The sequence below is a fragment of the Vicugna pacos genome, chromosome 29 (genome assembly GCF_048564905.1).
Source record: "Vicugna pacos chromosome 29, VicPac4, whole genome shotgun sequence".
Classification (NCBI taxonomy): domain Eukaryota; kingdom Metazoa; phylum Chordata; class Mammalia; order Artiodactyla; family Camelidae; genus Vicugna; species Vicugna pacos.
Window position 1 is genome coordinate 10,417,501 of NC_133015.1, and position 23,417 is coordinate 10,440,917.

The 23,417-nt window shown below is 39.9% G+C and overlaps 1 protein-coding gene across 1 annotated transcript in view; it reads right to left on the minus strand.

Moving 5' to 3' along the window:
• Positions 1-22,121, minus strand: part of ZFHX4 (zinc finger homeobox 4) — a 173,211-nt gene extending 151,090 nt beyond the window's left edge. The window contains exon 1 of the mRNA XM_072951784.1: positions 22,041-22,121. The gene's annotated coding sequence lies outside the window, so the exon portion shown is untranslated. The remainder of the gene's footprint in view (positions 1-22,040) is intronic.
• Positions 22,122-23,417: the final 1,296 nt, after the last annotated feature.

Consider the following 23,417-nt stretch of genomic DNA (forward strand, 5'->3'; position numbering starts at 1 on the left):
TTCATCACAAATCTGAAATTTATATCAGTAATCCGTACTTTTTTATTCCTGTTTTCTGAAAACGTATATAATATCCATAAAAGCTTTCAAACCCCCTTTACCGTAATAGGAATGTAAATGACTCTCACAAGACGACAGCAGGATTCAAAGAACAACGCAAATAAGTCGGAATTTTTAAAATTTACCTTTTTACTTTATCAGGCAGTGACTAGAAGTGGGGGGGGGGGCTGAGTGTGGAAAGGACACCGACAATAAAGGAACCTTAAAATTAGAAATATTACAGTCACAGGCAGCACGGACCCAACTCTTCTCTGGTTTTCATTTTGCCAGTAAATCAGCTTACTACAAATCTTCCTTGTGCAAAAGCTCTCAGCAGGTATCTGGCTGGCCCTGATTAAGCACCAATCACAATTCTTCCCCACACTTCAGTCACCTCAATGGGCAACGGAACAAAAATTAATATTTACTGCAACCAGTCCTATCATCCTAGGGGACAATCGCATTCACTTTTTTTTTTTCCACTGCAGTACGTAATGAACACTATTTCAAATACCATTTTGATGTTATCAATCCTGGGGTGTTACCCATCTCTCAACCACTGCCTCAATCAACATCTCCGTAGGCTTTAACAAATCATACGCAAGCACTGCTGATGAAAATATTTCAATTTTTTTTTTTTTTTTTTAGTTTTTGCAGGCAAGCATGTTAGACCATAAACTCCCTTTGTTGAGAATGAGATGCACCCTATAAAGCCATATCAGTTTCTGATAGCAGGGTAAGTTACCCGGGGAAAGTTGGGCATACATTGGTAAAAATAAGTTCCCCTTTCTGTGTGTGTGTGTGTGTGTGTGTGTGTGTGTGTGTGTGTGTGTGTGTGTGTGCCTGCAAACCTCAGCTACTGTCACAGCAGCTGGATTGCGGTTGGAGCCTCTCTGAGTCCCTGCGGATCTCTCCGCTGGCAGAACAATGGCCCCATACACAGGAGGTGAGTGGTCTGAAACTTCTAGTGTTTGTTTTCAGCCTGTGACATAGGCGTTGTCTCGATTTCACGAAACAGGTCAGCATCTTCTTTCAAATCGCAAAATTGAATGGGACTCACAACTTCAAGGCAAATAGCCCCTTAATGTAAAAGTGTCAGCGCTTTCACGCAGGTTGACAATTTCTGAAATCAAGAAAGGGTGACGTGGCTATTTTACATTATGACGTACTACATTGGGTGGGATGAGCACTCAGTGACTCACCCTGGATGCCCCTCCCACCCCTGTGTTCTATGGCACAGACTTCATGGTGGCAGAGAGCTTAAGCAGCAAATGGGCTCACCCGTATTACTCAGCATTTTAGAAATTCCTTTTTAAAAGTTCTTCTAGAGGAAAGACATCAGTGAAGGTCACTGGCATATTAAATATGAAGAATAACTTCTTAATATTCTCTTTACTGTAATCAAATTTAATCTTGCCAGCTAAACCAGAGAGGAAGTGATCAGTTTCGAATACATCAAAAGACCTGCATAGATTGAAAATGAAATCAAAATTCATTTTGGTATCTAAGATGGTTAAAATGTCATTCTAATTGCTCACGAATCAAACATCACAAAGCTTAGTGTGTAATTTTAATCATTGATGAGCTCCAGGTTAATTATCTGCATGGCATGCCTGCAGCTTTTAAAACCCTCTGAAATAATCTGATGAATCACCATAAGCATGAAAACCTAATAATTTTCTAATTAGTTCACAAACATTAATGTTTACCAAATCTGCACAGACAATGTATACATACTGAAGGCAGCCAGAGTATCTAAAATGTAATCATCTGCTAGACTAAAAGAAATGAGAAAGGCAGGAAAAGACTAGAGATTTGGAGTAGAAGCAAGGTGCTAAATAATACTAAATTAATGATCCTAGATTAAAATGTTTTCTTTCCTATGATAAAGTAATTTAGGCTGTAAGTGGGAGAAGACTCACTTTAATTACAAGAATGAGAAAGTTCTCAAACACTTTAGTTTTGTAAAGAAGTTTCTGAGCTCTTCCTATTATTTGAATTCCATTATACCTATACCCCTATGACAGTTCTCAGCCCACAAAAACACTTACTAGAAATATTACCCACATACTGAATGCACCTCCAATGAGTTGTAGGTAATGTACAGTTAATAATTTTGGCCAGATTTCGAATGGACTCTGTAATGTCTCATCTCAATAGTTCTCTATAGGAAGTAGATCCTATCTTTTTATTTTATCTTTATAGAGCCAGAAGTAACTTTTTAAAATGTAACAGCATTATGGCTGTGTGAAAAAAAAAATGTGAAAACTATACTACAGAATCCATCACAGATCTGGTACTTTTTACAATACTCCCACATAACTTCACACGAAATTGCTTATCAATTTCTTCTCAATATGCTACACATTAATCAGACACTAAGTCAAATACATAAGAAGTCTTCTGTACAGCCAAACTTACATTTCATTACAAAAGCAACAATAGCAAAACTATTTGAACAGATAGAGCGAGTAACAGATGACCTGATTTTTACATTTGTAGCTATTGACTATGACCATGGGGATGGTGAGCAGCATATTTTGATGGAATCACTTTAGTTTGTGTGATTAAGAAATTACTTAGATCAATATGCGCAGTGACACTGACTATGAGGCTAAGTGATTTCACTGTCATCAGTGTCAGACAAGATCTTTCTTTTATCAAAGTGATCCATTTAGGAAATTTACACTAAAGTTTATCAGTCCCAGTTAAAAGACCACAAAGACAACCATTTAATTTAAATCACAGAATTCATTACGAAATGACTGCATAGCAAGTAAACTCACTATAGAAGGTGCTTCACCATTTAAGTTGCTTTCTATTTAGTCTTCACCAATTTCTATTCTCTCCTGCTAAACATTTTATATTTTAAAACCTCACCCAAGTTCTCAAGAAATTCCCAGAGAGAAAAAACTAACATTATTTTAATGCTAAATTCAGAACAATACATACCTGCTGGTCTGCTTAGAATACGTGTACACATTTTTTGGTATTCTCAGTAATTCACAAAAGCAGTGACTTTGATCATGTAAATCCCTTTTTCGGAACTAATGGACAACATGCAGAAAAGAACTTTTATTGCTCCTTCTGCCTTGCTTTCGTCCCGCAGTCACTGCTGCCTAAACTCTGCTCTGCTAAATGACCAAACCCACCTACAAGGAGCCTGGCTAATGAAAGGGGGGTGCTTTCTGAACAATAGAAGCATTCCTTTGCATTCAGAAAGCAGAGTTCCCATTAGAACCCCAAATCAGAGAGGCCAGTTTTACCTCAGTCTTTTAATTGAGATTGCCCCAGTCCTCTCCTCTGGCACCGTGAAGCGGTGTTTGTGAAATGATTAAAAAGAACGTGAGCTGATCAGGAGGACAGGATAATGGGAAAGGAATGCTAGGTTAGCCACTCTGCTAAGGGCTGGGAAAGAAGACCACTGTGCCCCTCCGCCTATTGTTTTTATTCTCATCTGCTCTCTCGCCATCACATAGGACTTTGCATCTTTATTTATTCCATTTTAAATGGGTTAAAAGTTGTCCACCTACAAGAGAACTTGGTAACACGTTACAAATCCTAAATATATATATACATTATATGTGTGTAAATATATATATATATAGAAAATAAATAAAAATCCTTGAATTATATCAAGTTTCCAGAAGGTCACCACTGTCTCTGCTGTGGCCTTTTCCCCATTCCAAATCCTCTATCAATATGTCATAGTGAGTTAGGCAAAGACAAAAGAGAGGCGCAGTGTGAAAACGGCACATATATCTAATCCTGACAAAGCAATGAATAGACCTTCACAAGTATAATTATACTTGTTTATTTGTTGCCACGTACAGAGAACTGATGAAAAAAATCCATCAAAGTGGTATTATGCAGACACCAAGAGCTTCTTTTCTTTGGTTGCTAAAGCCACATTGAAGCTTAAATTCCTTATTGTTAAATTCAGAAGAAAGAAAAAAAAAGATTTTTGGCTGGACTTTTTTTTTTTTTTTTGCATCAGTTACTGACAGATCTTTTGTGTCCTAGGCTGTATTAGCTCACACTGCTACCTCGTTTTCACCCGTGTTGGAATTCATAATTACAAACTACTGTACTAAAGCTTTTAGAAGGGTGTGGTGTGCTGACCAAGACAAGAGGGTAGCGAAATTGGCCTTTTTTCACAGTCTCTCTTTTGATATATCAAAACCCAGGTAAAGTACCTGTGTAGAATCCATCTTTGATCTCAGTCTTTTAAGTTGGTTGTCGGTGGTTGGCTTTAGTCAGCTTTCGCTGCAGTTGGCTTATTTTAGGATATGTTTAGTAGTCCATAAAAGATTGCATAACTTCTTCCCCATTGCAGTATTTAAAACGTTAGCAAGAAGGAAGGCAAATACGCGGATGTCAAAGGACTGAAAATATTAAGAAAAAAGAGTTCAAACCCAACTATGAAGGGGTCGTTATGTTCCAATAGACGCTAAATCAAATAACTTAACAAAAGCAGGTTTTCAGAGATGTTGGGGTGGGGGGGAGTCATAGAAGCTTCTGTTTGTTTTTTTTTTTTTTCCCTTGCAGGATAGAAATATATCAAAGTAAAAAGCAATCTGCATAGTTAATGTTTGTGAGCTTTACAATTTAAAACAGAAAAGCTGTAATTTTTCTTTGCTGGCAATCTGGAAACACTCTGGAGTTAATTACAGCTGATTCGGAGTGAACCACACAAACAAAGACCAGTCTATGTCCAGACAATTATACTGCATTAACCAGCTTAGAGCTTCCTGCTGATGTTCCAGGGCTCTTCTGTTACACCCTTCTACCTTCCCAGCACGAGAGAAAATGCTTCTGCAAGAAGGAATTAATGAACAGAGCTGCAAAAGAATGTGTGACGACCTCTCCTGACACGGCAAAAACTTTCCACCCATGTCACGACAAAGGGGAGAAGGTAATTAAGTTTGAATAGAAGGATGTAACCAAATATAGTAAGCATCTAAACCAAGCACATTTTTAAAGAGGGAAAGTTTACAAAGGCAAACGTTAAGCGTGTAAGTCAATGAAGTCATGTTCCCCTGTTTTCCTCTGCTTTTTCTCATTAAAACCTGAATTAACTATTCAGCACTGATTTATTTCCTTCTCTATAAACAGAACCCTATGATTGATGCTCAGTGGTCTTCTGCCCCTCGTTTTTCCTTTCTCTTCCTCGCCCTCTCTTTCCAGCTTCATTTTCCCTCATTCTCCCTCTCATCTCTAAGCCTCCCCAGACTTTATATGACAATTACATGTCATTAAACACATATGTTGGAAAACTAAAAAGGAAAGGTACGCTTTGCTACTGAGTCCAACAGTTCTTAATTTTATTAGATGTGGGAAATAGGAATTTTACTCAGTTTTCTTCACAACTTTAATCAAACTCTAGCTACTTTCCTCAGAGAGAAATCAATAATCTCTCCTTAACCAAATTACTCCATTATATGACTCATTTTATTTGTTTGCTTCAGGAAAATTTCATAATCAGTGAGCAAGATGGACCTAATACTTCAGCTATCCTCTGTAAACAAACTTTGGTCCTTCCAACCAATCTAGTTGATTTCTAATTTTCTTATTCATTCTAATTGAAAATGAATAGTTTGCATTGGTGTGAGACAAGGACACGAACTGTAATTATGTTCAGTGTCTCTTTCTGGTTCTTTCTTTGATACTGTTTTGCTAGTATTCCAGCTGACATTGGAGCTTTGTAGTGATTGCTTCATTAAAGGGTAAGGACTTGGTAATCAGCGAAAGCATTACTAGAAAGCTGTTGTTTGCCAATACTGTGAGACTACACCAACTTTTTTTTTTTTTTGCTTTCTTTATAGAATAAAAACTTACCTCTGAATGCCATTACCCAGCCATACTTAAGTATTAATCATCTTCCCTTTGTCTCATCTATGCAAAGTAGGATTAGAGTTAAATGACTGTGTGATCCTTTAAATTTTTCTTCCGTAAATAAATATTAATCTACAAATCAATCAGGTGTTAGATTAAAATACATATAAATATACTCTCTGGAAATATTAAAAGGGTGTGTAAATTACACTCACTTTTACAAAGCATCTCCATAATGGACAGAATCCCTGTCCCTTTTCAGCTCTCTCTCCCTCAATCTCTACTATGTTTGAAAGTTCAAGTGAGTAACACTTTGGAATATAAAGCTTAATCATGGAACCCTTTAGTATTCCTTGGAAAAACATGGACTGAATCAATCATTTTTAGAAATTCATAAATCACATTGGTCATGTTTTTCATATGTTTATATTTCTAGTTTTTAAAACATAATTGACTCATCTCTCCAATATACACACAATCTGAGTGTTTAGTTGAAAATACTTTTAAGTTGTCACATAGGAACTTTTAAAAAACTTCATCTTAATTGGTTTTCTCAAGGTACATATAACTATAGGATATTTGGCTTCAAAAACAGATTTACCACACTAATGAAGACCATTCCACTCATTTCTCAGATGCAATGTGAAGACAACATATCCTAACATATACATGCATTTCTTTCTTCTTTGTCTATTAATACATGAAATTCATTATTGAAATACTGACAATTAAATATTTAAAGGAGAAAACAATTGTATAATTCTTTGTATTTCATGATTTCCACCAAGATGATCTCATGACCAATATGACATAAATGTAGTAGTGTAAGTACATTCCTATTTTTTTCTGAAAAATGTCACTCCTTGCAGGCTAAACTTATTTTCATAAAATTAAGCACAGCTCAGGTATTCCAGCAAACATTCCTATTCCTTGAGCAATGATTTCACATGATCTCAAACTAGTTTTAATGAAGAAAGTTATATGTATAATTTCTTAAATCACTACCAAGCACCTCTTGCTATATACAAGACTCTTAGAATCTACCAAATCCAAGTCCCTTTTTATAATCCATGTAGATAGTTTAGATCATTTTATATTGAGAAATACATTAGGACTAACAACAGAGAACAAAAGTGGAATGACAAGTTTCTTCTGGATGAAAAATTGGCAAATTTATGTTTGATCACTAAGATTAGTTGGTTATTTTATTTCTATTATGAGGAGCCTTTTGTTTGCTTTTTTGTATGTGTGTGTGGGTTTTTTTTTTTTTTTGGCTTGAAAGTTAATTCGACTGCTGTCCATAAGTGAAGTGAGCAATTCCGTAATTAACTTCTGTGTTTTAAATGTATGAACTTTAATTAGATTTCATTATAAACAAACAAACGTCAACCATAATTATAAGCTCCTTGGTTTACCCACATATTATCCCTTTTCAAACAAACTTGATGTCAGACAAATTAAAATCAAGCAGCCAGCAATTTTGAGTTGAATTTTACATGATCTGCTGGTAACCTGATTACTTTAACTTCAATATCATTACAGGAAAAGTATTTCAGGAAAAATAATGACAAGAATTCCAACAGGAGACAAGCTTAATTGTATTGATTCAAAAGATGCATGTTCATAGGAACCATGTTGAAGGAATAATGTTATCTCAAATCTACAGTTTCTATTAAAATGAAATTGTCCAGCATGAAAGAGGCAATTAAGATTAGTGTCTGCAGAACTAGAGATACTAAACTAACTAAATAATTACCTGGGCCCAATTATCTTCTACTTTAAGCATCAAAATATCTGTGTGGAGCAACTACAAGGCATGAGGCTTGCAGGTTTATTTACTGGCTGGTGTATCTATTAGGACCAAGAACAAGTGGAGCTGTCAGGACATAATGAAGGTAAATGATTAGTTAGCACCAAGCCTGAACTCTTCTTCAATGCAATAAGAGTTAATTAAAGTTTACCACCAAACATCAACCAAAGCAGGATGTTGATCAGGTTTCAGCATTAAGTGCAAACAGACAATAGTTGGCAGCAATTAGCGCAGCTATCAAATGACATGCAATGATAATTATACATTTAGAACTGCTAAAGAGCAGGGGGAGAAAGCAACTAATCAGCCTGTTTGAGGACAAATACTCAAAGGGCAGGAAACAGGTATCAGATTATTTCACTTTAACACTGTAAATCAATAGAATTAAACAAGAGGTTGTATGGGTACATTATCTGAAAGAGAACAGTTCGCTGGATCCAAAACGAAATAAATCTGCTAGTACTGGTCTATCAAAGATAAGAACTTCTGCAGCTGAAGAAAATCGGTTCCTTTTCCATTAAAGTTTCAGAGTGAAGCCTGGGTAAAGAAAGTGTAGCTTCTGGGTTTTGTGTAAATCCAACAATGCAACAAGTATGTCACCGCAATCATTGTTATTTAAATTGAGTATTAACTTCCACTCTTAAGAGACTGCCAAAAGTATTTTATGCCTGAATATTATCTTTGTGTACTCAAATAGTATCTTTTTGAAACATTTTTAGATGTTCGGATCAAAATTCTTTGATACAGCTGAATTTGAAACCATAGCCATGTACACCTTTTTAGGGTATGTTACTGTAGGTCTTCCCTGGATGCCTTTCAAAGCTCCGACTTCCGTCTCGCTGAAATCAGTGAGACTACATAGAGCTCATCCCTTAAAATACTTTTAATCAATCGCCTCGTTCTTTTCCATAGTTTCTGGCCAGCAGCCTGGAGCAGGTCTCCAGACGTGTCCATCCTCATGACCCCACCTCTCCATTTTCCCAACTAATTCTGTTATGCTAAGGATTTGGACACAGGGTTGGCTAATCCCAATATTTCCCTGGAGCTAAATCTAAGCCATGGCCGACTCCCAGCACAAAAATGTCTTTCTCCAAAAGCCCTTTCGCCCCCTTCAGCACTCATACACTCATTGGTCCTGACGTTTTCACTTCAGCCATGACAAATGAGCTGATGACTCTGATGTGACTGCACGGGAGGATGGCTTTATCTAAAGATATATCATTAACTCTCATCACCATCTCCTAATATGGCTCTTCTGGGTTAATGTGTTGTGAAAATTTGAGGAAATTTTTGTGTAAATATATGCACTTCAAGTAGTAAGAGACCAAATTCATCAAGAAGAGAAAAGGGAAGCTGGAGTGGACAGGATCAGGGAAGGGGAGAGAAAAAAAAAAAAAAAAGACGAGCATTAACTAAATGTTGCTCTGGGGATTTCAGTAACTCGACTCAACCTCTGCCCCAGTGCAGACCAGCCAGCTGACTGTCTCTTAAAGGTCCCTTCCCCTCAACACGGGCGGCGGGAGCAGAGGAGAATCTATGAACTGGCGCAAATAAAGCTTCTCAAGATAAACACGGCTCATCAACCCGCAAGCCCATTTCTTTGTTTCTACCCCCGTGGAGTATGTATTTTATTCTCAAACCCTTAATTCCCTGTGTTATGAAATCTCTCTAAATTCATCTTAATGGGGAAAGGGATTGTCAAAACCCATTTCCCTCCGAGGTCACTGTATTCTTCAATGAGAAAGAAGCAACCTTTTCCTGACCATTATTAAATGTGCAGCTCTTCCAGCTTTAAGGAGAGGGGAGAGGGAAGCTTTTCCACTTAGCGTGAACACCACAACCTTTAGGTTGAGTTAGAACCCAAGTTCCAGTTACACAGCCCTTGTTATGTATACCATGGGGCTTACAGAGTAGATCCTTGTTATAACCTCTTCTCTCATCTGCGGACACACAGCCAATCAGAGTCGACTGCAGCATCACAGACCTCGGGAAAGGAGGTCAGGCTTTGAGGTAAAGTGCTATTCACTATTGGACCATGCAAGAAGCTCTTTATTCCTGTTCTTATTGGCATCGGTCCCCCTTACGAGAGCAAGAACAAAGCCAAGTGCTCGTGTGAGGTTTATGAATAAATCAGAGGTGAGCCACTTTAAGTGCTGCCCATGATTTCCTTGTTGACAGTGAGCACTTAAACAGGCTTCTAGGACCAGCAACTTCTGGCAAACCACAATGATTCCTAATCTGCACCCTGCTTCATTTCAAGAACGAAATGGCCCACCCCATTTTTCCTGCAAGTTTTCATCTTTCAGGCAATTTTTGTCCTATCTCGAGCAGTTTAGTTTGACAGTCCCAGAGCAGTCAACTGGCCCTGTGGTCATCACAGAAATTCTACTAACTGAAAATCTTCCTTTGCTTGGAAAAATTCCACAAATGAAAAAAAAAATCTGCCACAGAACAGAAATAATGCTCATGTTAATAATATAAACTCTTTGGCTATGGAAGGAGTTAAGCCAACTTAGGTGAAAATGATTGAACAATTTGCTGATGGGGACACACACACTCACACACACATTAGACTCACTGGCTGTGCTCCGCAGTTGTGTGACATTTCCCAGGAATTTCTCTGAGCGTCAGTTTCCTTGTGGGTTAAACAAGGGGGCTGTGCTGTATTCCTTCCGACTGCAACAATCTATGGTTCTAATATAAAAACCCATTTAGATTGTGCAGGAAGATAGATTTCCCTATGGAATTTTCTGAGACAGACCCAGATGTTTTTAAGGTTGTATTTTTTTTTTCCCCAGTACCTAGATTTCAAGAGGAGAGGCAGATTCCAGTACTGTAGTAAACCAAAGTGTTTCATTTATGTTTTGAATTAACTATCATTCATTTTTTCGTGTATTCAGTAGATGTTTACTGAGGATATTTACCAAGGATTTGCCAATATCATCCGTCACAGTGAACACAGTGATTAAACAGACAGAGGAGCTGCCCTCGTGGAGGCTGAAGTTTATTTGAGGAGACATTTAAACAAGCATCATGAAAAGTGCTAATATGCTAATTATTTTCTTTCAGTGAAATATACTCTTACCCTATCAGTTACTCAATAAAATGCTCAGTCTTAAAAAAAATGTGCTTCAAAGGAATTGTCAAGTCCAGGGCTACTTATAAATGACCATGCCTTTCTTTTTAAGAAAAACTTGAGCCAAGATTGTGAACTAAATATATATAAATGTCAAGCAAAAATCAAATGCAAAGCTGGGAAATTACTATCCAAAATACACTTATAATTCCTATAAGAATATAAACAATAATTTTAAATGTGTCTCTTACATGTATCACAATGGGAAGTTATTATGAATTAAAACATCAAAAAGAAAAAATCATGATAGAAATAGATTCCAGTCTAGATAGTCAAAAAATTGTATTTATAAATTTATTAACTCTTATCATGAAACTTGTCACCTTTGAACCTGGGTCTTGCTCCTCTGAATAATGCATTCCTATGAAAAGATAAAGGACCTGTGATCTCTTCCAAGAGATAAGCCAAGAGGAGACTCATAACTTGGCTATAAAATTCCCACAAGAAAATTTACAGGTTCTATAATACTACTGGGTTATTAATAACTGTGTCTTTTCTCTAGGTTGGTATAAATTTTGGTCAACAGAGTGCCATGTAAACAATATTTATTCTTCTTTCATGGCATATCAAAATATCATAACACCACATATACATAGAGAAAGATATTTCTATGGCATCTAATCCAGTTTTGGAAAAAGCTCTCATTCAAAGGCTTTCAAACAGGCAGGGTCGACTTCGATACTGAAATAAGCTTTGTGGTCTCTCCTATTACTGTATATAATGGGCAGTCTGGAATCTTGAGTTCCTGTGGACAGACTAAGGCCTGAATTATTTAAAAACTTTCTGTTCTAATTTGCTTCTTAGAAAAGACCCCAGAAAATGAAGCCCCTCAGAACCGAAGCAATGTGTGGTGATGGAGAAGCAGATAATGAAGCAGAGGACATATCCCAGACCCCATCTAGGGATCTGTCAATGGGAAAATATGGGAAGAAGGCTACTGCTCTTTTTCTCCTACCTCTGAGGCACACACCTTGCCTAATTTCGATCTCCCTCCGTTGTCAGGGAGAGGGGCATCCCGACTCAAAAGGTCCATGCAGATTTGCTTTATCAGATACATCAAATACTCTCCAGTAGAGCATTATATAAAAACCAGCTATTGAAAATAAAGGGAGACTACAGGGTATCAGGCCCAGTCCACGTTCACTTATTTTAATGTTCACAACATTTTAGTCTTACATAATCTCTCCAACAACTTGGAGATACAAATGAGGAAACTGAGGCTCGGAAAGATTAAATAACTTGGAAAAGGTCATCGACAACAAGAATTTAACTCAGGTGTCTGATAGATCTAATATGATTTCTGTTGGCCACTGAGTTGTCCAAAAAAATAGAGATTTTTCATATCTCTAAGACTTAAAATAAACAAACTCACTGAAAAAGGAATCCAAAGTAAACAGAATCAAAAGAATGTCTGGTTTTAAACTAAGTGTCATTCTTTCTGTACACTGTTGTCTCTAAAACATCACAGCACTGTCTTCATTTACTTTCCTTTCATAGAATAGAAACCTCTTTCTTCTTCTCACTGTGTTCATGATTATTAAGGATGCATTTTAAGTCACTGAGATCATCAGGTAGTTTATGAATCACAGACTCACCTTGACCATTCTAAGTCCTTAGTCTAACTTCCTGCTTAATGCAAAAATACGCTTACTGTCACAGTGATAAGAGGTGGTCCACATTCTATCATCCCCTTCCAGTAACAGAGAACTCCCTCTCTCAGAGGAGATAGTAACACAGTAGGATCATATTTGCACATTTTCTTTTTCTTCTCTTCACCAACTCTACCACCTTTGTATTTATTCACAGAACAAACCCATTTCCCTTTTCCCAGCGGCCAGAGTAGCTGAATGACCATTGGTCCTTGAGTTGGGCCAGCTGAGTTCTTTTCCTGACATTTTCCTACTTTGCAGGCTGACTCAATGATTACGTCTCCAAATTCCATACTGTGTATTTCAGAATGAGCCTAGGCGGTGCTCAGGGTTTAGCCCTTTGACAGTTTCTGGTGGTCTAACCACAGTGCCTGCTCCTTTCCGTTGTGACCATGTCAGCCAGTCCTTAGAAAATAAAAGAAATTCAGACTATGGGGGAAATTGCACGGGCTACCCCTATCAGTACACCTGAAGAGGAAAGAGAGACACTAACATGGCAAGAGGGCAGAAGTTCGTGTGCACATGCTTGTGTGTCTGTATACAATCTCCTGGTTTGCATCTTTCAAACCAAAAGGGATGACTCACTCTCAATTCACTAGCGGGGTCAGGAAATTTTAAGCATTAATTGCTTTATTCCTAAAGGTATGGGGGGAAAGTACTAAGAAGTGTATTTTAGAAAATCGACATTAATAAAGCCTTTCAGGTTTAATGGTGGTACTCTGGGAAATGACTGGGCTTCTTCAGTTTATTCTTCCAATCAGGCAAATTTTAAGATTCTTTATAAACTTCCCCCTTAGAAAGTTTTGTTTTGTTTTGTTTTGAACAGTACAACCAGGTGACATCCACCAGCTCACATGTTTTTGTATTTTAACATTGTTAAAGCTATGCATTTCCTTTCTTCTTTACAGTGAAGGAAAAGAACTTTATGGACAGTTATAAAATGCATATTTTAACCCAAAAGTCAATTTTCCCTGGTTAAAATGATTTAGATCTGAGTAAATGCTCGCAGAACACTGTTTTTACAGCTAGAACACAATGGAACTAATAAACTTCGTCTTCAGAGGTACGTGCTATCATATGTACTATTCAGAAATTATCAACTGTGCACTGCCACGTCCCCAGGACAAGCAAACATTAGAAATGATCAATCATCTAAATATATGATGCTAGTGCGTGAACCCCTGACCCGAATGGCTAAAACACCTACTCCGAACTTGACTGGGACCATCAGGACATTATGACATATTAACTAAGTCAAGCTGTCCAAATTCTTAAATGTATTTGTTTATTTTTTCAATCTCCAGAATGCTAAAGTGGTTAATTATAGCAGAGATAAGCTGCTTGCCAAATATGATTTTAATGTCAAGGCCATCTTTAGGTTGTGTGCATAACATTCAAAAGTGCCTCGAAATGGCAAATATTTTATTTCACTCAGAAACCTTTAAAAGGGGAGGGGAGGGGGGAGCAGCTATTCCTGGACGGAGGATTATATGTCAAACACGAAGCCATATCAAACTTTCAAGGCAACTTGTGAAACTCTGAAACTAGGGAATTAACAGAACATCAAATCCAGCAAGATCACAAGGGGAACAATCCGTATGCAAGAAAATAATGCCATTGAGCCCTCATTAAAAGACCATTTTGTCCTTAGCCATCAAAGAGTGTGAGTGCAGTGAGATCTTGGTTATATCATCAGGGATAACTCAAACAAGTGCCAAGAGAAATTGTGCACTTTTAGTTCTCACATGTGTCCATCTGTTCACATATAAACATACATTCTGCTTTCTGTCTGATTCCTAAAATCTTGATATCAGAATACCCTGGGCTTTTGCCCATTTCCTAAGAATGCAGACATCACATAAGCTACTATTAACCCATGTGTGATCCACTTCCATGGTGGCTGGAAAGCTGCCAGGTACAACACATGGTGCTTGGTTAACAATGTCTTAAAATATAAATGAATTTATTTTTTAAATTAACACATTTTTCTTATGGAAATACCTTAATAAGCCCTGCTAAATGTAAAAGAACAGCCTCCATGTGGATTTCTCTCTCTCTCTCTCTTTTTTTTTCGTTCTTTTAAGCCTTTTTTGCAGGCATATCATAAAGTTAACCATAAAAGTTTCTGAAACAATGCAGAATTTCTTGACAAATTTTTTAAAGGACCCTAGTAAAGAATTTTTGCTGACTTTATATAACAAAGATCAAACGCTTTTCCCTTGCAATATTCTGTACTCAAGAGGCAGCCCTTATACTTTAATTTACATGAAAAAAACTTCTGATTTCCCAAGTTTCTGTGTAGCCATCTTAATAGTACCCCAGCAACTGAACCGTTAAGGTGATGAGGCAAAAAGAAGTTGTACAGTCTTGCAACAGAATACATTAGGTGAAATTCTGGTGGAATCTTTCAGTCCTGCTCTGGGGCAGCCTTCAATGGCTCATTTGTGGTGACCCCCAAACCGGAAAGAGCTTGTTTAAAATGTATACATACAAATAATTATCCACACGGCATCTGATTTACATACGTACAAAAGGACCAATTCCCACCTTTGAAAGTGTCTTAACACTTACGGTATTTTAACTGCCCTAATTATGGTTGAAGAAACATCATTAAGAGCCCTGATCACGTTGTCAACTGATAACCAGTTACAGCCCTAACTAGTGACAAGGGAAAACTACTGCAGATGTGTCCAAGAGTACTCAGATGCTGTAAAAAAAGACTTATCTCTAAATGAAACATACACTGTACCTACAAAGCGACAGGAAGGCGAATCAAATCCTACAGAAAATAACTCTGTATCCTCTTCTACCAGCCCCTCCCAACCACAAAAGCTGATGGGCCACTTATAACACTTCACATTGCCAAAAATCAGAATGTACAACTCCTTCCCAAGTGAAGCGTCCTACCAACTGAGACAACTATTTATAACCGATGGTGGGGGGCAGGGTGGGGAGCATCACATATTCCATCATTAACTAAATGAGATATCCACACCATACTATCGGCCTCTTCTGAAATAACTGTTTTCTTGCCAGCAAAGTGCTGGGAATTCTTGCTACCCAACAGTCAATATTTGGCTAGCCTAGCCTGTTTCTGAAAACTCTTCTACATACAAACCTCTGTTTATCATCCTCCAGCCGCACTGTTGTCATACATATTACTTCCCTATGATGATGAAAACTCAGAGCATCTTATAAAGTTGCTGAAATCTGAGCCCCTGCTTGTTTTCTCAAGGCTTGGACAAACATAACTTTAGAGGGAGCAGAGCAGAGGCAGAAAGAAAGAGGAGGCAGCATTTTCATCTTCCTTTCATCTTAGTCATTCAGTCAGCCATTCAGAACCCTATTCAACAGAGCTTTTCATTATGCAAAAAAATGCTAATCCTTTTCCGATGCCTTCACCCTTGTATAAACCCCCATTCCTTCAACTGAAAAGCAATTATATCAGTTTACCTTTCTGTCAAAAACAGGATTAATATTCCAATAACCGAATTTCCTTTCTTTTCCTCTCTTTTTGCTTTAGGAAACCAGAGATGATTAGTAGAGGCGTTCTTAGAACAAGAATACGTTATTTGAAATATGATTATGTTAACCAATGAGCGAGAAAAGGAGAATAGCCTTAAGAAGAAAAAGTCCTCCAGTTAGTGTGGAAACTCTTTTCTGTGACAGAACTGACCTTGCCTTTGCAGATGCCCAAAGACACCGAGACTCACTCTGGTCTATTAATCAGAAACAAATTATGAAAGAATGTAGCTGGACTGGTTGACACTCTCCCGTCTTGGGAGACTCAGTAACAGCCTAGGAACAATGTCCTCTTCATGGGTAATGAACAGCCATGACAAATGGGGCAGAGGAACTATTTATTTGCATATGCAAATTCTCACACAAGGGAAACATGTACAAACAAGTGTCATTGTAAGGTGGATTAGGCACACAACCGCTTTCTTTTTAGGACATTCTGCAGCCCAGAACATTAGTCAGCACAATTAAACCAGTCTCCATGGAGACTAATGAAATTTCACCATGGTATGAGTTAAATTAGATAGCTAGTTATGTGTTTCCACAATCCAACTTGAAATCCATTATTGTTTCAGAACAATACAGCAATTGTGCCGGGCTGATCTTTGCCAGCTCAACAAGCTTCTAAGTTGACAATTTGCATATGTTAATATAATTAAGCACTAATTACATGAAACTTGTACATATTCACATGCACTTTCCCTGGGCGCTTTTCAGTTTGAACCCTGGCCAAGTCTTTAACCCTTAGAATGGTTTTAGAGGGAAAAAAAATCTCTGCCTGTGGGTACAGCCCCTAGGCAGATACAGAAAGGCTCCTCATTTATAAACACAAAGCTGGACCTTCTCAGATTTCTAGCAACAATGACAGCAAATATTTTGTGAGTGTGCTGGGGACCAAGGATAAGGGAAGACGGATGGGATGGGGGAGAGGCAGAGAGGTGGATTCACCTTTAAAGACTCATAAGAAGTACCTTCTCATAGGTAAGTAATAACACTCATTTCAGGAAAAATGTTAAGGAAGAATTTCCTCTCACTGACATTGTAGAACCTTGGGAGATGAAAATGATTTGACAACAGCAAAAATAGCAAGTAGGGAAGGAAAAAAGAGCCAGCAGCACCTAATGAGCTTTACGTAAATATATGCAGAGGCAATTAAGCAATGTTAATTACGATGACAGCAGTTAATTGAATATAATTAGATATTTTAAGCCACTGAATAAAGCATAGTTAAGATTAATTTTATTGAGATTAATTGTAAATAAGGATAGATTAACGCTGTGTTTTGACAGGCATAAAAAGTAGTTCCGCAAACCAGGCAGAAGCATGGCCACCAGTCCAAAGATCATATATTATTTTAATGTCACACCTCAGAATCATCTCCTCAATAAACATGACTTTTCAAACCCAAACAGACAGGAATCTTGAAGAAAAACAAACAGCTTGCAGCGATTAAAGAGCCTTTTGTCCTTTTTCATGTGCATTTCTTTTAACAGACTAAATTAAGCGAGTCTGGTGTACGTGTTTTAGGAAGGAACATTTCACACTGAATGGAAAAAATGTTCTATCACATATGAAATTCGTGCAGCTGTGCGGAACTTGGTCCAGATGGTTTTTGACTATAAAACACCCCCAAATGATAGACAGTAGGCCTTCCCGAGATTATGTGATAAAGTCACAATCTTTTATTTTGACCTCCCAAATTTCTGCTTTGTATTATTTCCCATCAGGTCACATATTTTCTTTTACAACTGTGTTTCTCCAAGAGCGTTAGGAGAAACCTTGTGCCTACTAAGTGCCGGAAAGCAATGTGATGTGCATTGAGGAGGGCCTCCTATAACAGACATCAGCCAAATCACTCAGCCCTCAGATGCAATGATAGCCATGACGACGACTATGCAGATGACAACACTTGATGATTGCTCTCACAAACAATGGTTTCTAGCAAGATTGCTGAGGGAAAATACTGCTAAATGAAAACCCCTCCCCAGTATTTTCACACCAAGCTAATTTATGCCCACTCTTTAAGAAAATGAACACAGTCTTCAAGAATGCTGGACAAATCACTAATAAGAAAGGAACTTCAATGGATTTTGAAATAAATCAATAGGTGATTAACATAATATTTTTAAAGCAGCAGAAGACATGTGCGTGTGTATATACATGTATATTACATAAACATATATATTAGATTTCCAATACCTCCTGGCTCTTAATCGAACAAGGGCTTTCCACTGTTGAGCCTGGCTCTACACTGCTTCACAACTTCTCTAGGATGCCTTTAGTCTTGATAACAAAAATCCTAAAATGGTCTGTGAAACAAGACTACGACAAGCCATTCTGCAGTGAAAGATTTTAAATCATCCAGCCTCTTCTAATAGACTTGAGACTTATTGAGGTAGAAACCATAAAAAATGAAGAAGGGAAATTTAATCCCTGAAATATTGATTTGCACATTAATATCATATAGGCAGAGGGCAATTTGGCTTCGTGGAAATGACACATTGTCGACCCTTGGTGAAGTCAGAGCCAATCTAACTGCTGAACATGTCTGAATCTCAAGAGTTATTAAGGGCTTCCCTTCTTGCCTTTATGACTTTTCTTCAGCCTACCAATGCAATCTTAAATGTATTATCTTTAAGAAATAATTGTAAAACCTCAGGGGTTTTCCAGTTAATGGAAGGGAGGCCAAACCACATCAGATTCTGAAATGCAACATTAAACCCTTGCAATCAACAAAACCACCTCAATTCTCATCCATCCAGTGCAGGATCTAATATTGTTATTAGAGATAATCAAATTTCATTGTGTAAATTTAGGCTCATGGTCAGAATGGAAGCAGTAAATTCTGCAATATTAAACAGCGATTTTCTCAGCCTCCTTTATGTCTCCCTTTGCTGGTGAAGCATCTTTTAAAATAATCCAACTAGCCCAAAATTAATGAACAGATTTGGACTCATCTGCTAAAAACTGCCAAAGATTACAGTAAAGCCGAGCATGTGTCCTTCATTTTTAACTTGAAGTGGCAACTTTCACTTCCTAGACCCAGAGCCCACTCGCCCTGTCTACCCCACATTTGGTGCCACTGCCTTGACTTACACAGCTGGTTTACCTGACCTTTCTTTGTTCCTTAGGTACAATTCACTTTTCAGATTTATGGGTTTTCCCCCATATTTCATTGACTCTATCTTCACTGCCATAAAAACGAAAACACTTAAATATGCATTTACTTTTTTAAATGCAAAAGCAACCAGCTATCGAATAAATACAGTGATACTTTCTCCCCAGTTTATGCCATAAATATTAGAATTGTTTTTTTTTATAGTAACTGTATAAACCTTATGATCCCCACACTGAAGCCAGGTGCAAGAGGTTAAAACAGCTGGCTAGCCATCTTTTATTTTTGTGTGCCTTCCTGCTGATTGAAACGGCAAACGTTGAAAACTATCAAATATTCCCTTAAGGATTTTTTTTTTTAAGATGAGGAAGTGAAAAAGAAAACCTTCGACTTCTTTAATATGCTCCTCTGTGGAGAAGAAAAACTCTTAAACACAAGCAGTCACAGAGGTAGGAAAATGATCCCAATCTATCCTTTCTGTTGTCTTTAAACCATCCTTTGCAACAACTTCTAGACACAATTGTTATTCTTCAGTTAGAAAAGAGAAAAGAGGGAAAAAAGAAAGAAAGAAAGAAAGTCTGAGCTTGCTCTGTCAATTTCGCCAGTAAATATAAAGTAAAACAAGTGTTGATGGCACCGAGAGTGTTACATACCCGGGCTGTGTTTTTGCATTGCTCTCAATGGAAGCGATCGATGCCCGTGTCACTGTCGCGTCCCAATCGCAGCCAAGTCCCAGCCTTACTCTAAGGAACACCCGAAAAGGCAGCGGCAGCCGCAGCCTCTCCCTGACTCTTCCATCCATCCACCCAACTAAAAATATAATACTACATATGAGCTTTAACCACTCCACGTTTATAGGGATCAAGCCACTGAAAATCCAGGAGAACACAATAAAAAAAAAAAGAAACCTCCTTCTGTCTCTTGTCTTTCTCTCCTCTCTCTTCCTCTCTCTCTCCTCTCTCTCTGTCTCTCCTTTTGCCATCTACATGATCCTTGATTAAACATGGAACAGAGTTAATAAAAAAAAAAGGGGGGGGGGGAGGACTCAAGGAGAGGAAATGCAACTGTCAGAAATCGGGACCGCCAGATTTCCTGGTGAACCTGCCTCTGTCTGAGTCAGTGTCAATCCACCATCTTCCGCCAGTGAACTTGTCTGGGTTTTTGTTTGGTTTGGGGGGGTTGTTGTTGTTGTGTGTGTGCTTTTTTTGGAAGGGGGGAGGGGAAAGGCAGGGTGGGGGCTGGGGGGGAGCAGGGAGAATGTGTGTATCTGTGAGTGTGTATTGAGTGTGAGTGTGCATGTGTGTGTGTGTAGGGGTCGGGGGGGGGGGTCCGTGTTCGCGATCTGAACCTTTGGTACCTACAAGGAGGGTGTCTCATCGAACGGTAGCTAAGACCTCACCAGAACCGCGCGGAAGTGAGGAGTCGCGGCCAAAGGCACCCGCCGGAGCCTCCTATATGGGCCGGACCCCAGCCCGAGCGGCCGAAAGGAGCCCCCGCCCGGATCACAGGTAACAAAAGAAATACAAACCAGTGCACCGTCTTCTGGGGGGAAGGGGGACAGGATGGGGAACCCTCTGTAACTTGGGCATAGGCAGAGAAACTTTATACAATTCCACGAGAAATTTTATTATTTTTTTCCGATAGAAAGGAGCAGAAAGAATGGGGGAGGGGGGACTGAGACAGAAGTAGAAGGAAGGCGAGACCCGACGCATTCCAGCCCCTCTTCCCTTAGCTGCTCCCGGCCGGAAGGCGCACTTGATGCCCGGAGAGGCGGAGAAGGTTAAGTTCGTTTGTAGACACGGAACCCCTTTGGGGGGGCCGGGGAATAAATCAGTTCTCACAACCGGCCACAGTACACACACCCCCAAATAAACACACACACACACACACACACACACACACACACACACACACCTTGCCCTTTGCCAAAAAGAAAGGAAAAGATTCTTGACCCCGAGAGGCGGGCATCCGTCCTCTGGTCTAAGGCATACCGCAGCGAAAGCGCCCCGAGAGAGCTGCGGCCGCCTCCCGGCTCCCTGGCCCCGAGGCCCGGCGATCCCGCCTCCTAACGGACCTGCCTGGCGCTCGTCGGCGCCGGGGTCCGCGCCGCCCGCACCGCCTCCCGCTCCCGCGGCCGGGCGTCTACCTGCAGCCCCAGCCCCGGCTCGCGCCCCAGCCTCTCGGAACCCCCTGCCCACGGCGCGCGGATCCCCGGGCCTCCGCCGCTCCCGCGCACTAAGCGCCCTTCGCGGAACTCGAGCAAGGGAAGGGGATGGTGAGAGGGGAAGAAAAAGGAGGCTGAGTAAGGGCGGGGGTGGAGGGAGAGCAGGGAGACAGTAGGAAGAGAGGGGCTCCGAGCCCCACCGACCCAAGTCCAAACTTTCCGAAGATGGGTGCGAAAAGAAGGGTCATCCCGACCCGGGTGCGGGGAGCGCGGGGCGACCGGGGACCCCTGGCACTGCCCGCGCCGCCGCGGTGCTGACAGCTTCCCCGAGCCGCGAGACAGCCCCAGGCTCGCGGTGGACACAGAACCCGAAAAGACAGGCAAAACGAGAGAAAACTGCTCGGCCAAACGTGGATGAACCGCCACTTAATCCAAAAGTTAAATCCCGAAAAACGCACCCCCCCACCAAAGAAAGTGGAAAATCAGGTCCCTCAGTGCCCCCTCCCTCCCTCAGCAGAGCAAATCCTGGAGCCAAAAAAAAAGGGGGAAAGAGATAGAAAAGGGGGGCAGAGCGGAAGAGATGGTCGGGCTGAGGGGATGTGTGCGAGAGCGAGCGAGAGCGAGCCAGCCAGGGGCAGAGAGGGAAAGAGGCGGAGAGGGAGAGAGAGGGAGCGAAATACCAAAGATTGTGCAAGATCAGGCTGGAAAGATAATCGATACTCGACCTAAATTTAACACAAACTACTCAATAAAAGTTAAAGAAAAAAACTTACTTTCCATTCCCCTGCAGTTCCTACTCGATCTTCGCCTCTTTTTTGTTTTGCTTTTATTTTACTTACAGCTGATCACATCCAAGTAAAACGAGAGGGTTCATTTAAAAAAAATAAAAAAAATAAAAAAATAATCCTCGAACTTTATTGGGTGAAAATAAAAACGCTGGAGCAGAAAGTGGGGGGCATGGAGCGGTCCTCGGGGGTCCGGGAGGAGTTAAAGCATGTGCCGACCGCGGTCTCGCTGTTTGGTTGTGAAGGGGTTGGGAAAGGAGGAAAGGAAATGAAAATCCGATATGTCTTTATTCTGCTAATTATTATCGTTTTAGCCCTGTTTAAAAAAATGGCTGATTAAGTTGAGTGCGCATGTCTTTGTGTGTCTATTCCCGATATGCACTCTGGGAATGAGAGAGGAGAGCGAGGGAGAGGGAGAGGGAGAGGGGGGAGAGAGAGGTGTAATTAGTGAGGTGATCAACATTCCCCAGACTGCAAATGACGCGCAGCCCGGACTCGGAGCAGCCCGGGAGCCTGGCGGCTTCCAAGGCTCGGAGCGCTGCGGCGGGAGCCCGGGACGCGGCGACCGCGGAGAGGGCAGGGGATGGGGACCTCCGGGGCTCGCACCCCACGCGCCCCTGCGCGCGCGACTCCCAAACTTCATTAGACACACACACACACACACACACACACTCACTCACTCGGCGAGAAGGGGGAGAAAATAAAAACATTAGTACTGCCCAAGCAGTGCCCTTTCACCACTCGAATTTTGTTTTTTTTTTTTTAATGAGGCAAAGTAATTATTATCGGACCAGAGATTTGTTTACTAGGGAGTTTTAAGCAGAAATATGAGTTAGGGCCATGAAAGGGTTTTCGCTGCTTCGTTTATTCTGCTACTACAGGAAAGCACTTTAATGGCGAAATGCGGGGGCCTGAGCAAATATGCAGATATATGTAAATAAAGGGTGCCTGGCTGTGTGCAAATTCCGCTCTGCCCAGCCTATTTCAAAGGAGGAATTGCACTCCGGATCCGTAGGCACTCAATTTAAACACGCATCTTTTGCTGGCACACGCAGGAAAGAAAACCCAGCGCATGGAAGATAGAAGCGGTTAGTTTAGTCAAAGTAAACTTTCAAATGAGTATAAGTGAGGGTTGCAAGGGCGATAGCGAGGCTGCGGTTCTAGCCTTTATGTAATATTTTTGAATATTTTATCAGAATTGCATAAGTTCAATGTAATAGCTTTAAGAGGACTTAGGAAGAAAACCTTTCATCTTGCGAGTCTGTTGAATTATCTTTCTTGAAGCACGTTATGATGAATTTTAAAACCCCACTACAGATCTCATTAGAATGAAATATACTTGGTATTTTCTGGTGCAAAATTTAA